The following is a 13,562-nucleotide window of genomic DNA, read 5'->3' on the forward strand; positions in this document are numbered from 1 at the left end:
TTGGAGATGTTCACTTTTTTTTTTTTTTTTTTTTTTTTTTTTTTTTTTTTACTATACTCAACAGTTGGTAGGTCCAGAGTTGGAGCCTTTTCATCATTTCATCACGGAGAGTTTTGGTCTCTGACTTCAGTATTGTTATGACTAACTCACCGGAAAAGGCCATGAGGTGGTGTGGGTTGGGGGCTTTTTGTTTCCTTTCATTCTGTCTTGTTCTTTGAATTGAGATTTCAGGTGTTCAAGGGCAGTGATGCCTACTGGTGCTTGTAAAAACAAACCTACAAACCCCTTGCTTAAACACGTCTGTTACTGTGTAGGCTTCATGTTTGGTTCTGTGCCTGACTCCTGCCAGGTGACACTGGTTGATTCTCTTCCCAGAGTTAGGTTTCTCAAAAGTTATCCAACTTTTTGTTGGTCAACAAAGTCCCTTAAGACACTAAAGACAAAGCTGTCAGATGTGTTAATTCTTGTTTTGCCCTCTGGTCCAAATCCAAGGGTGCTGATTGCTGGCAGGGCCCACCAAGATATTAGTGAGAAAAATTTGTAACCTTCCGCAACATCACTGTTTACAATGAGTTGAAAAAAAAAAAGCCATCAAACTCAGTCTGCACATAATTTGTATATTTTTGGGGAATTGATTTTGTGTTTTGTTTTTGTCTTTTCTGTGCATTCTGGGTTTACTGTATTTTCTTAGTATGTGTGTCTAGTTTTACCAGAAAAGGCTTAAAACTGAAGTAGGAGCCAAATATGTATTTCTGTTCCCACTTGAATCCAAAGAGTACGTTTGTACTGGAAAGTGGGCCTGGGCTTCTCAGGCTCAGAGGTTTCATATCAAAGCGATTTGGTCTACAATGCATCTAACCAGGAAGCTGCCTCTTCTAGTTCCAGTTCTGTTTGCCTTTTGTAACTCATGTTTTGAAATGTGGCACACAGTGTGGGAAGTGGAAGAGATACCCATCAGAAGAGGCTAGGAACATGGAGTTATTTGTGTGGTAGCCTTGTACTGTAAACATAATTTACTAAATCCCTACTGTGCTTAAGGAAGTCATGCTTGGGGGTTTTCTTAAATGGCCTTGTTAATCACTCAAGATCAATATCTAATTCCTTTAAATAATAGGCAACATTGTAAATCTGTTCTAAGGGAGGGTGGGATGGGGGGGACAGAAGACCATTTCACTACTGGTTTACACAATGCATTACATGTCCTTTTTTCCACCAGAGTTTCACACTGATTTGGCTTGGAAGTTGAAGGTTATAAAGGTTTCAAAATAGCTGAGATCAAGGGGCTGAGTAAAACAGCACAACAAGACCATATGTTACTGGGGATGTTTCACTGCCAAAAAAAAAATTAGGAAACGTGTATGTTATTCTTGTCTTTTTCCTCTTTTTTTTCCTTTTTTTTTCTTTTCTTTTTTTTTCTTTGTGTGTGTATGTGTGTGTGTGGTTTGGGAGTTTTATTAATTTCCATGATTACACTAAGAGAGTTGCCTACAGCTAATGTGGCTGATGTCCTTTCGGTAGCTGAAAAAACATCCAGGTGCCACAGCTACAGGCTACAAACAGTGCTGAAGTTCAGGCAGCTCTCTGCATGCAGGTGGGGAGGGGAGGCTGTTTGTTTGGGATCCCTTTCAATTGTGGTGGCAGGAGAAGGAGGTGTAACTGCACAACAGCTCATATCCCACTGCAGGGTCCTCTCTGTATGTTGATGTCTCACCGTGCAATGTGTAAGTGCATGTCCAGTTAGCTTCATCTCACTGGGTGTGTGTCAGTGTGAGACATTGTGGCCCTGTCTCTCATACTTCTCCCCATTTTTAGTTGTACTAATATGGTAGCAGCCATAAAAGACTGCTGGAGCTGTTGTGAGATTATAATAGAAGTATTATATTCTTCTGCTGGACAGTATTAAATAGAGCAATACATAGAGTTATCTGCTAGATTGCAGTACTAATAGTAGTGACTTAGTGATTCATATTAATGTTATGATTTATTTTAACAATAATGATGCGGAAGTGGTTCATTATTTTGAATTAATGCACTTTAACAATAAAAGAAACCAAAATGGAAGCCAATGCAGAGAACTAAGTGCATTATTTAAAGGTGCAGTATATAATTATCATTTTCTTGAAGCACATATTTATTAAGAATTAACTTATTATTTAAAATATTCTAAAGTTTTGTTTAAATACATTCCCACTAGGTCATCTCTTTGGGGGGATGTAAAGCACAGCTCCCAGATCTTCTGCATTGAGCCACTGAATTCTCTGAGTATGGTATGGTCTGATATGAGCCCCTATCCAAGGAGGGAAGAGCAGCAAGGAGACAGAAGAACCCAGACTGCTGGAAATACTCACATTTGCATCCAGCACAGCCAAGCCCTGGGCACCTGTGAACTGCAGGAGTCCTTGCAGGGTGTGGGGTGGCACAGGTGTTTGTGGCACAGTTCCAGTGCCTGGCTGCCATTTGCCTTGCACAGGGCTGGCCCCAGTGGATGCAGGTTCTCAGCGAGGTTCGGGTTAGGAGACTTCAGGATCTGCCTGAGACAGATGTCTGTCTGTCCCACAGCTCCTGTTCCATCTTGCTGGCTTGCTTCTCCAGCTCTGGCTTTACAGGGAGGTGGTTTGCAGTGCTCAGGCAGGGCAGGGTGGCACAGCATGAGGCTGCCTGCAGTACTGCCAGGATTTTCTCACACAGCTGCAGCTCCATGGCTCAGTTGCTGCTTTATCCCATCTCAAAGGCTTCATGCCCTCCTGAGAGAGACCAGACCCTGTAGATGGGCTGCTGCAGAGCCACACTTGTGGCCTCCCTCTGCCCTCACCTCTACCAGCAAAAAGGATGGGCTACAGATGGCCTACTTGGTGCCAGAAATTATTGTTGGCCACCACTTGGCATGCTGGCTTCCACCCTGGTGGAAGAGCGTCCATTTGGGCTTCCGTTCACTTGGTAGTTGTTTTGGCTGCTTGTGTTTAAAAGGGCACTTTTAAAACAAATACTCCAAATGTAATTTTTCCCACTCCTGTTTTACCATTGTCATAGCATCTCTCACTGAGATGTTCTCTCTTTTTTTGATGCTTTCAGCTGAGAGATAGCAGAAAAATAATTTTTTTTCCATCGGCGAGCAGCTAGTTTTGGTCGGTTCTACTGATACCTGAAATAGCAAGCCCTTCACTCTTAGCTGTGAAGCAGAGGGAAGGGCCTTAAGCTACATCAGCAAAGCTGACTGCAGGGCAGGAAAACCTGGCAGAGTACTCAGAGGGCAGTGTAGTGTTGTTAGAAGTGTTTTAGCTCTTTTCTAAAAATGTTAACATCACCTTTTATTTACTAAATTTGTCAGAACTGACACTGGATCAAGAGCAATATTTAAATGTAATGTACACCTCAGTGAACACTCAATGCAGAAATCAATAGTACTGTTTAAATTTCTCTTTCAGATTGTTAAAAGGAAGAGTCTGCAGGGCTTGAGCAAAGCCATTTGCAGCTGAAGGGGGCCCTCCTCTGGGGGAAGAGGCAGCTGCTCATGCTGTCTGCCCTCACCCACTCTCTGTATTTTCCAAAAAGTCTTGAATTTGGACCAGCAGAAATTCCAAACTCCAATGCCAGAGAACAAAATTAAAGAATGTGAAAATTGCGTCTTGCTGTATACTGCAACTTTAATAATAATGAGCACTTCTGAGTTCGTTATTGAGGTTTATATAATGCCTGAAAAGTTTATTTGCTGATTTCCCTTGTCTCCCCTTTCAAAACACTTCCTCATAACAGCAAGAGTCGTGCATTTTGTTAGGAGTCCTTCCCCGTGGGAGGCAATTCCTGTTCATTGTTTTAGCTGTCACCCCATGCAGTCCTATGTACCAGTTCTTTGCAAGCCGCACCTTTCAAGATAAAAGAGATGATGGGCACATGTTGAGGTACTCAACTGATGTGTCAACAGGAAGTTTTTAAATTGATGTATTCAGTAGTAGCAAATACACAATAAGGAAAGATTGGGATTGTCTTGCAGCTAGACTCTTCAAAATGGAAATTCATATCTGCATGGGTATAGCTAAAAAATGCATTTGTCCCTTGTGGATGTGTACCCCAAAGACTCCTTCCATTATGATGCTATAAAGTTTGACGAAGGCATTATATAATTGTTTTCATCACTTTCAGATCTTAATGAATCATATTTTATTGTAATATATATTCATTGCTTTCCTCAGTTAAAAAGAAAGTTACTGCTTTTATCTTATATGAAAAACAAGGGAATTTGATAAAGCATTCATTATTTTCATATTACTAGTATTAACAGAATAGAACTAGTACTATTTAATTTTAGATCTTCATAGCTAGCTTGTTAATAACTCATATTTTCCTGTGTTGTGTCCTACTATTTTTTCTATTTTTTCCCAAATATTCTGCATTCTTGAGAAAAAGCAAATCCAATGAGTGGATAAGTGCAATATTCATAGAATAAACAGGCCCCTCATCCAGGACTTGGAGTGGAACGTGCAGTGTGAAATGTTTGCAATTCTCTATTCATGCACTCTTAGGGAAGGGGAAATGCAGGGGAGGGGGCAACTGGATGAAAACAGGACCCTTAGGTAGGTAGAGACTGACAGCTGGGGTGGCTTGGGTTGGGAATGGATGCTTTCCATAAACAAGTATCACCTGTTAATGGAAGCATAAGGATTATGCAGCATGTCACCAGGATTATGGATAGAATGTGCATTAACATCCTGATCAATACAGGACTTCTGAGCTATGCTTGAAACACTCTGTATGTCATCCATGCATGATTCTGTCTTCTGGTTTGTCTCTGCTAGTTAAGTCCTCTGTTGCACTTCAGATTTGGTGGTAGCTTCAGAAGGGAAAATAATTCTGCTGGTGCAGTCCCAAGTTTGGCTACTGCATTGTTACTTGTATTTATTGCAAGAGCTATGGAAATATTTTTACAGGTCCTTACTTTTCTGCCCTTATTGTTAACCTAAGAAGAAAAAGTCTCCTTTTTATTTGGGTTAATTCTCACCTGCAGAATTTCACAGATGTTTTGGATATTGATTTCATATTTCTTGGCTTGCAAAGGTGGATCTGTCAGGTCCTAAATAAAGTTGGGCAGAAACTTTGCTCTTCAAAAGAGATATTGTATTAAATTCTATTTGAATGGAAGGAGAACTTCCAGCTGTCAAAAATAATGTGACTTTACAGGTAGCAGCAAAATCTACTACCTTTGAAAAACTGGACTATTTTTGTAAGGTGCAAGAGAAATGTGAAAGCCAGAGCACTTGACTCACTGAGCTCTGGAAAGTACATCTCCTGTGGCTCTAGTTAATTATTCTGGAGAGATGTACCTCAACTTTCTGCTTAATTTTTGTCCTGCTGTTCTTAAGTTTGTCAAAAAGCCTTGATATTACCAGAGACCTTTGCATTCAAACAGAAAAACGGAATTCTGCAGCTGTATTGAAATAGTATATCAAACATGTGATTTTGGAGAACCTCTAATACTTTACCAATTAGCAATCTGGTTTTGAGGAGCCAACTTAATTCTTTCACATGCCCTTGTCTAAACTGGCAAGAGGCCCACAAGCATCAGTAGAGTTACACTGACAGAAGACACTTGTGGGTGCTCAGCATGGACCGTTCTCAGCACAAGCAAGCCCTGTGCACTCTGTTCCTACACCTCCAAAGGGTGCACAGGGCTGCTTAGCCTTGGTGCTGCTCTGCCATGATCCACTGTGCTGCCAACATTGCAGCTCTTTAAAACCAGCTGGAGCTTTGCTGCTATTTGCTGGTGCTTTTCCATCACCAGCAGCTCATTCTCTGTCCGCTTCAGATGCTATTTAGCCACGTAGTGAAGTGCTGTGTATCAGTGCAGTGTTTGATAGCTGCCATCAGTACCAGTAGGATGGTCTGAGAGCATGTGTTTGTCTAAGTTATTTTGTTTTCATTTGCTCTTTGTTGCTTGCTAGAAGCAGGGACCAGCACTGCGATGATGCATGGGAATGTGTCCGCACACTTGAACTGTTTGATGGCCTCTGCTAACACTGCCCAGTGCTTGTGCTGCTCTTTCTCTCCCTCTGTGCTGCTCAGCAGTCGTGTCTGTTGTGTGTGTCTGTAATTTTCAAACAAAGTACTGTACATAAGGCCGGATCCAGGAGCCCCCAGTCAGCTGACTTTGGCTTGGGATGTTTGTTGCTGTTGCTGCTTTTCCTCCTCCATCTTAGACCCAATTTGGAGCAGAGCACAGGTGTCTGTAAGGAGTCACCTGTAACTCTGCTTTGGGGTGTCAGTTTTGCAGAGTGGCCAAGGGTGGAATGAGGAGCTCTTTTCTCTTGGGTGCCCTTGCATCAGGGCCGGGAGTCTGCAGCAATTCCTGGAGCGGAAGCTGCGCCGCACTGCGTGCGGACACGGCTGGCATCGTCAGAACAAATTAGTTTCCCCATTTTATATTGTCAGGGCTGGGCTGGTCCCATCAACTATGTTCTTAATTTGTTCTTGCATCAAGGTAGTGTTGATTTTTAGTTGGAGAGTGCAATCTTTTTTGTTTTGTGTTTGGTTTTTTTATAAATAAATTTGGTTTTAAGCTTCACACTGGCGTTTTACAGACCTGTTCTTGTCAGCATAAGCCACTACTGTCCTGAGTTGAGACTCCTGTTTGTTACTGAATTGAAATTATGGGAATTATGTTGATCATTTGGAAAGAAATTAGAAAAGAAATTAGAAGTAACTATATTGGCAGGGGGAGAGATAGATAAAATATGAGGAAAAAGATGTTTCTAATAAGGCCATGAATTACTTGGTCTGACACTGCAGGTGCTTTCTCTGTATAGATGGTTTAAATACATCACTGCTCTGTAACAGGATTTTTGTTATTGAGAAAAGTTGATTTTTTTTCAGTCCCTAATATACTGTGATAATCTGTATCCTGAAGCCACCGATCCACCAACAGAAGACAAACATAGGTTATCTGCTTGTTGCAGATGAGGCAGTTTGGGTGTCTGGGAGTTTATATACACCAAGGTTCAGCTGGTAGACTGGGCAAGCATGGCTGTTCTAAACCTGTCCATGTTGGCAGGAGCAACCTGGTGCTAGTAGTGCTTCTGGAAAAATGTTGGCTTTAGTGACCTTTCCCTGATGCTCAGGGTTGTTGGGTTACAGTGGTACCTGTCCTGGTCTCTGTTTAGTGGAGGAGAAAAACAGGTGGAAGGGAGAATCACTTGGCACTGAAAGAAAAATTTCAAAATATGATATTTAATATTCAGGTAAATATTTCAGGTTTCTCCAGATATTTCCCATCAAAGGTGTTATTGACTCTGTATTTGATGACTGAAAGGTAAGCAATGTGGCAGCATTCTCTGTGCAAACAGTTCTTTGTGGTTGGAGAGCTTGTTCTTGAACTGCTTCTGGGTCACCAGGGAAGTAGTAATAAATAAACAAAATCCCTAGAGGGGCATTCAATTCTGTCCTGACTTTGGGCCTCCCAGAACACATTAATTCAGTTTGTTTCTGTCCCCTTGAAGCAGGACAGAAAAGAATAGTGCAGTCACAGGAGCTTGGTCTGTAGCAATTAGTAAACTGGAACAAATAAAAAAGAAAAGAAAAATAAACCTTTTTAAAAATGAAGTATTTAAGTGAATAGCTGACTTAACTACTTCCTGTCTTGGACTTTCAGGGAAGGAGGAAGCTAGAATTGTTTCCAGTTGCTAGGAGGAATTTTTCTGTGTCACGCTGACCAGGCTTGCTGAAAAGTCTTGCTCATTACTCGTGATGAGCTCAAACCTGGAATATTGCAAAAGCAAAGCATGTGTGGCATTACAATGACTTTTTTGTACTGAGGGTCCGAAGTGGGGTCAGTAGTGTACAGAGTAAGTGCATTTCTGCTGTCTGGCTGACTTGCACATGACATCAGTGCTGTTCCTTTAGTGCAGATTTAATTGCAGACAGCAGTGCTTATTATTCCGCTAGCAGTGTTTAGGAAGGATCATGTAGATGAGCCTCCTCACTTAAGGCTCAATATCAAATATCATATCAGGAGAAGCCCTGCCAGCAGCTTGATTGATTGCTGCTTAGGCTAAAGTTCGGATGTGGATAACTCCAGCTGGGTGTTGAAAGCAGCTCAGATGCCTGTGTACATCTGTAGCTGTTTCCAGAGCTGTTAATTAGCCCAGATTATCTCTGCAAACTGTGGGTAGTGAGTTCCTGGGAGCCTAAACCTGTTGGTGAAGAAAGGCTGAAATTTGTTTGAGCTATTGTTCTCCTCTGCATTAGCAGAGCAGTGACACATGTCTGTACTAGAAGCTCCTAGAGGGTTTGCTGTCCCAAAGTTTTCGTTGACCAAAAAGAAAAAAAAAAATGGATCTAGGCCTGGTCTCAGTGAAATTTTGCAGTGGGTTTCTTGGGTGGTTGGTGTTCTTCATGTGACCTTGAAAACTAGATGCTGTTGTCATTTCTGTGTTGGTGTAGAGCTCCGTTTTTTAGTGGTTAGGTGGTGGGAATGTACCTGGGGTAGCTTGGAGTCTTGGGAGAGTATGTTGGTGACCAGAGGTAGAGAAATGTGTGGCTGGTCTTAGTGTGTGTGTGGTCAAGTTGGTGACACTTTTTTGTCTTTTGTTTGTTTTGTTTTTAATATGGGAACCAATTTGTCTGTTCTGCTTCGGAAAAGGTCTAGAAGTTGGTGTGGTTTCTGTTGCAGTAAATATGAGAAGGAGTTAGCTGAGAGCTTTTTTTGTTTGTTTGTTCTTGGTTTGCTTTTTTTTTTTAAGAGAGTTTATGGGCAGGAGACCATTTAGTTTGTTTTGGGTTGCAAGTTAAGCTAAGAGAGAAAGAAAATGAGTCTGGGGAAATCCTTTTTTGTGGTAACAGCTTTGGACCATATTTTGTTTTGGCCTCTGATCCAGCTCTACTGAAGGCAGTGGAGTGAATATTGTTGATCATGTAGATGTTAAAGATTTTGGTCATGAATTAATTCTTAGAGAGGTGATAGACATCATGACATTCATAATGTGTCATAACAAATGTGAGCTAGGGACAGAAATAATAACTGTAGCTTCAAACATTGTTCAGTTTTTATTTAATGAACTTGAGATGCTGACCAGTTGGATAAAACTGTTTGTACAATGAACAACTCCTGCAAGGGTACTGATCGGCTTGAGTCTGTGAGGGGTTTTCCTAGGACAGGAAATCATATGTATTATAAAAAATATTGCCGTTCTCAGTCGTCCCAGTAAAACTGAAATCCAGAAAAGTGACACTTTCTGCACTTAAGAGCATCTTTTGCCATTGATGGCAAGATGTACTGTTAATGAGGATTAGATGCCCCAGTCTGTCTGAACTGCCACAAAACAGATCTTTTTGTGACCAGTCCCTGAGTCTGTGTGTAAACATTTGTAAAGACTGGATGCACATTACAGTACTGGTTAACAAAATGAGCAAATTTTCTGTGGGCCAACACAAAAGATGTATTAGCATTGAGGAGAATACAGATCTCCTTTTTGCCAAATGACTCTCTAGAAATTTTCCTCAGGCTTCAGCACAAATCAGCTGGGACCTGTGAGGATTTAGCTGATATATATGGTACTGAGAGCCTGCTTCTGTGACTGGGACAACAGAAGTGTAGCTTTATCCCATCAAGAATTAATGAAATCATCATAGCACAATGTTTTCATTTGCTCTGGATACAACAGTGGTGGGGGGAATGAGCTGTGAAAAGCATAAGCTCCCCCTTAATCCAAATTTGCAGACTTTACTTAACTGCAGTGCCCAGACCAGAACTATTTCAGAGCCGTCCTCATGGCTGTGCCCTGTGTGGGACAGGGAATGCACTCAGAGGGGCTGCCCTCCTCTCTGTGCCATGACCAACTGCTTGCTCAGAGAACTGCAAAACAATGTAAAGCAATTGAGGTTGGGGATTTTTCCCTAGAGCAGCGTATTCTAAAGCAGTAAAAGTAAAGAAGTAAAAACAAGTGCTTGTTTGGGAAATTTTAATCATGTCTCTGTAGAGGTGGAAACTCAGCATGGGTCTCTCAACAGAGAATAAGAAATACCATCTGTCTTGGGAAATTGTACATATGAAGATACAGAACAAAGACTTCAGATTACTGTGCCTAAAAGTAGATCTTAGCATTTCTCTATAGGCATTTGTTAGAGCTATTGTTATTTTGGAACTGAACAGTATTTAATAATGGTTAATCAGGACTGCTCAAAAATTCCTGCAGGAAAGGAAAAGACGATTTGAGTTCTGGACACTTATAGGAGAGGGAGTTGTAAGAAACATAAACTGTGGCCAGGTGCTGTATTAACCTAATTTTTCTTCTAGGAAGTCACAGGTCCTTGTGATTGTGTCCTGGCATACACTAGTGCTGGTCAGTGACACCTCTTTGCAAAAATTCAGAACCATGCATCTGATGGGCATGTGTGTATTGGAAAAGATGAGCCTAAAAAGGCATTGGAGTAAACTACAGCTGATAAAAGAACTCCTGATTTGCATGTTCCAGATATGCTGAAATAACTTATATTGAGGCAACTTCAGCTCCTTCCAGGCATCTGCCGTCTCCCTCCCTGGCAGCTCACAGGTGGTGGAGGGTGGCAAATGTTGGTGGAAAGGGAAATTCAGGATTCATGCTGTCACTGCTCTTCCTGCTCCATGCCTGAAGTCAGAGCTCTGCTGGGCCACAGCAGGAGCAGACCCTTGGCACAGTGTTTGCCATGTCCCACAGGGCTCTGCCAAGCACTCTGAGTGACCTTTGCTGGCCTGGGTGCTGCTGCCCAGCCAGGATGCTCCCCCCTCCCTGTGTGCAGGACCCTGGGAGGTTGTGAGAGACTGCCAGAATTTGAGAAGTGTTTTCTCAGAGAAATTACAAGTTCTTGCAATATGAACCTCTAATGTTTTCAAAGACTCAGGCAGAAAGGACTTGCTAAACAAACTGTACCTGTCATCTCCCAGTTCATTGATTGCTTGGACCAAAGGTGGTGCTAAATCTGATCTTTGTCTGTAATATTTATATTTTGTTGGACTTTTTTTTTTTAAGTGTTTGATAAAACAGATGCAGTGTCCTTCTTACATGAGAAATTTAGTCCCAGCTTGGGACATGGCAAAACTCCCTGGACCTTCGGGGCCCAGGATTGTTGCCTGTTACCATTTGAGCAGGCTTGCAGTGTTTGGGGGGAGGTGGGAAAAGGGTACTCTATCTTCAAATGCTTGCAGACTGTAAGAATTGACTTGTGATTTGTTTGTTTGTTTGTTGGTATTTTGTTTACAATGCCTCTTATGCCCTAAGGAAAAATAAATTTTTGACCTTTTTAATTGTGATCCAGTTGGTTTGTTTTGTTGGGGTTTTTCTTCTAATTTTTTCAGTACTGTTTTGATTCCACTTGAATTCCACTGAATTTATCTTTCCCAAAATAACTTTTAATTTGTGTGTTCATGCAATTGCAAATTTCATCTTAGGCTAAATGGACCTTGTCTTGTTCCCTGGCCATTGTTAGTGTATGCTGTATTTTTGTATTTTTTCTGTTCCACAAACTTTATGGAAAAGTCATTTGAGCCCTCAAACATGAAGAACTTTAGTCTGTGTTGAGCAAGTTCTTAAGGTTCACAGTACTCAAGGAAGGATGCTTTTTGGAGAAGGATAGGTTCAAAATAAGAACAAAAGCATACTTTTACAAAAGTGGTCCTTTGGTTCTGTGATTAGAGTTGCTCTGCAAGGTGGGATGAGCCCTGTGTGCAGTCTGCAGAGCAGGTGGTGCTTGGACAGGGGATACTGAGGTCTGATCCTGCAAGGTGTCTTGGCACTGCTGATTCCTCTTGCCTGTCTCTGAAGGTTGGAGGCCCAGATAGCTCAGCAAGTAGAGGGTCATTGCTGTGCAAAGCAGCAGATGGGTAAAACTGAAGTTTCTGGTAATGGATCCCCTCTCCTTATGCAGGGACATCTCTTGGGGATGCCAAAGGCAGTGGATTAGGGGATATATTGGGTAAGGAGATTTTAACAAGGGATGTAATATAGAGGGGTAACAAGGTTGTTTTTTAGCTCTTCAGTTCCCAGCCTGACTGTAGATGTTCCTCTGTGCTGGCATGTAGGTGAGTGGTGCCCAAGGAGTCCTGTTGCTCTCTGAAGGATGCCAGGAGTTGAATCTGATGCAGTACACAGTCCTGGGCACAAACGTAGTGCCAAGTGTGATTGGAAACTGTGTCCTCTCTTCCCTTTGTGCTGAGTGAGCCAATCAGCTTGAAAGGGTTTTTTTGGGCTAATGCAATTTATTTACTAATGTATCCCCTTGTACACTGTAATTCACTGTTAATTGCTCACCTCTTGCCCCTTTTTCTCGGAGAACCACTACCAGAATTGTGCTGCACTCCAGACTGAATTTTTCTGGTCCTACTTCAGTGTATTTGCAGTGTTTGTTAGAATCGATCTCGGCAGGATGAGCTGAGCTCCGGGCCGGGCGCCGGGCACCAGGTGGCGATGCTGGACCAGCGCTGCAGCTCCTGGACCAGTCTCGGAGCATCCTCCCTCTCAGCTTCCTCCGCCTCCTTCTCGCCCGCCCGGGCTGTGCCGCAGCCGAGCAGCCCTGCCTGAAGCAGCGGGATGGGCTGGGGCACCCTGGCTAGGGCAGGTCAGTTCTGCATCCCAGCTGGTCTTGATGGAGAATCCTTGGGGAGCAATGGTGAAATTACAACTCCGGTTTGGATGTGGGGAGGGAGGGCAGGCAGGGCAGGGTGACTCCAGCGATGCTCAGCCCATGAGGATGCAAAGCTCGCTGGGACTGTTGCACATGGCAGCATGAGGGGCTGCACAGGCTGAGGCTGGCAGAGGGAAACCTGGCAGATGTGCCACGGTACCTCTTGCTGGTGCCAAGGAAGAAGGAGATCTGAGTTTGGCCCAGAGCATTTGCACTTCACTCATCCTAATCTGTGGCAGTGCTTGGGCTCAGCACATCCAGCAAGACAGTGCTGCCAGGTCCTACGGCTTTCTGTGCTGTGCAACCCTGTCCCTTGCTCCTGAGGGAATGAGGAGGCTTTCCAGACCCACTAGAGGTCATCCTGTCCCCGGGAAAGCAGGAGCTGGAACAGCTCTTGGAAGGCAGCACACAACTGTGCAGACTTGCCTTGTCCCAGCCGCTGGGATCTCCTAAGGCTGGTGCTGGAGAAAACTGGCTTGGCACTTTACCCAGCCTGGAATGTTTCAGGCTACTGAGGAACTGTTAGAGTAGAATGGTTTCAACTGGAGAGACTGAGGACACCACTCCTGGGCTGTCCCAGGCCCTTGGCAGATGGAGCATCCCCACTGAGGGAGAAGATGCCACCTCAAATATGTCCCACGACAAGAGTGTGATCCAGATAACCTCATCTACTGAATAGTTAAACAAAAAGATGAGGAGAAAAAGCTCACATTTGTTGTATTGTAGATGTGCTTCTGAGCAGATACCTGCAGCAGAGGATTGGGTTTTGAGGGAGCTGGCATGATCTCTGGAGAATCCAAATTCCCTTTGTGCCCTTGTGTCTCTTGCTACGTACCCAGTAAGCATCTGCACCTTACCTCAGCATCTTGCTTGGCCAGACCACAGATTGTCAGTGGGCCTTCCCAGCAGGGAAGGCC

Source organism: Ammospiza nelsoni, chromosome 8 (assembly GCF_027579445.1).
Source record: "Ammospiza nelsoni isolate bAmmNel1 chromosome 8, bAmmNel1.pri, whole genome shotgun sequence".
Classification (NCBI taxonomy): Eukaryota; Metazoa; Chordata; class Aves; order Passeriformes; family Passerellidae; genus Ammospiza; species Ammospiza nelsoni.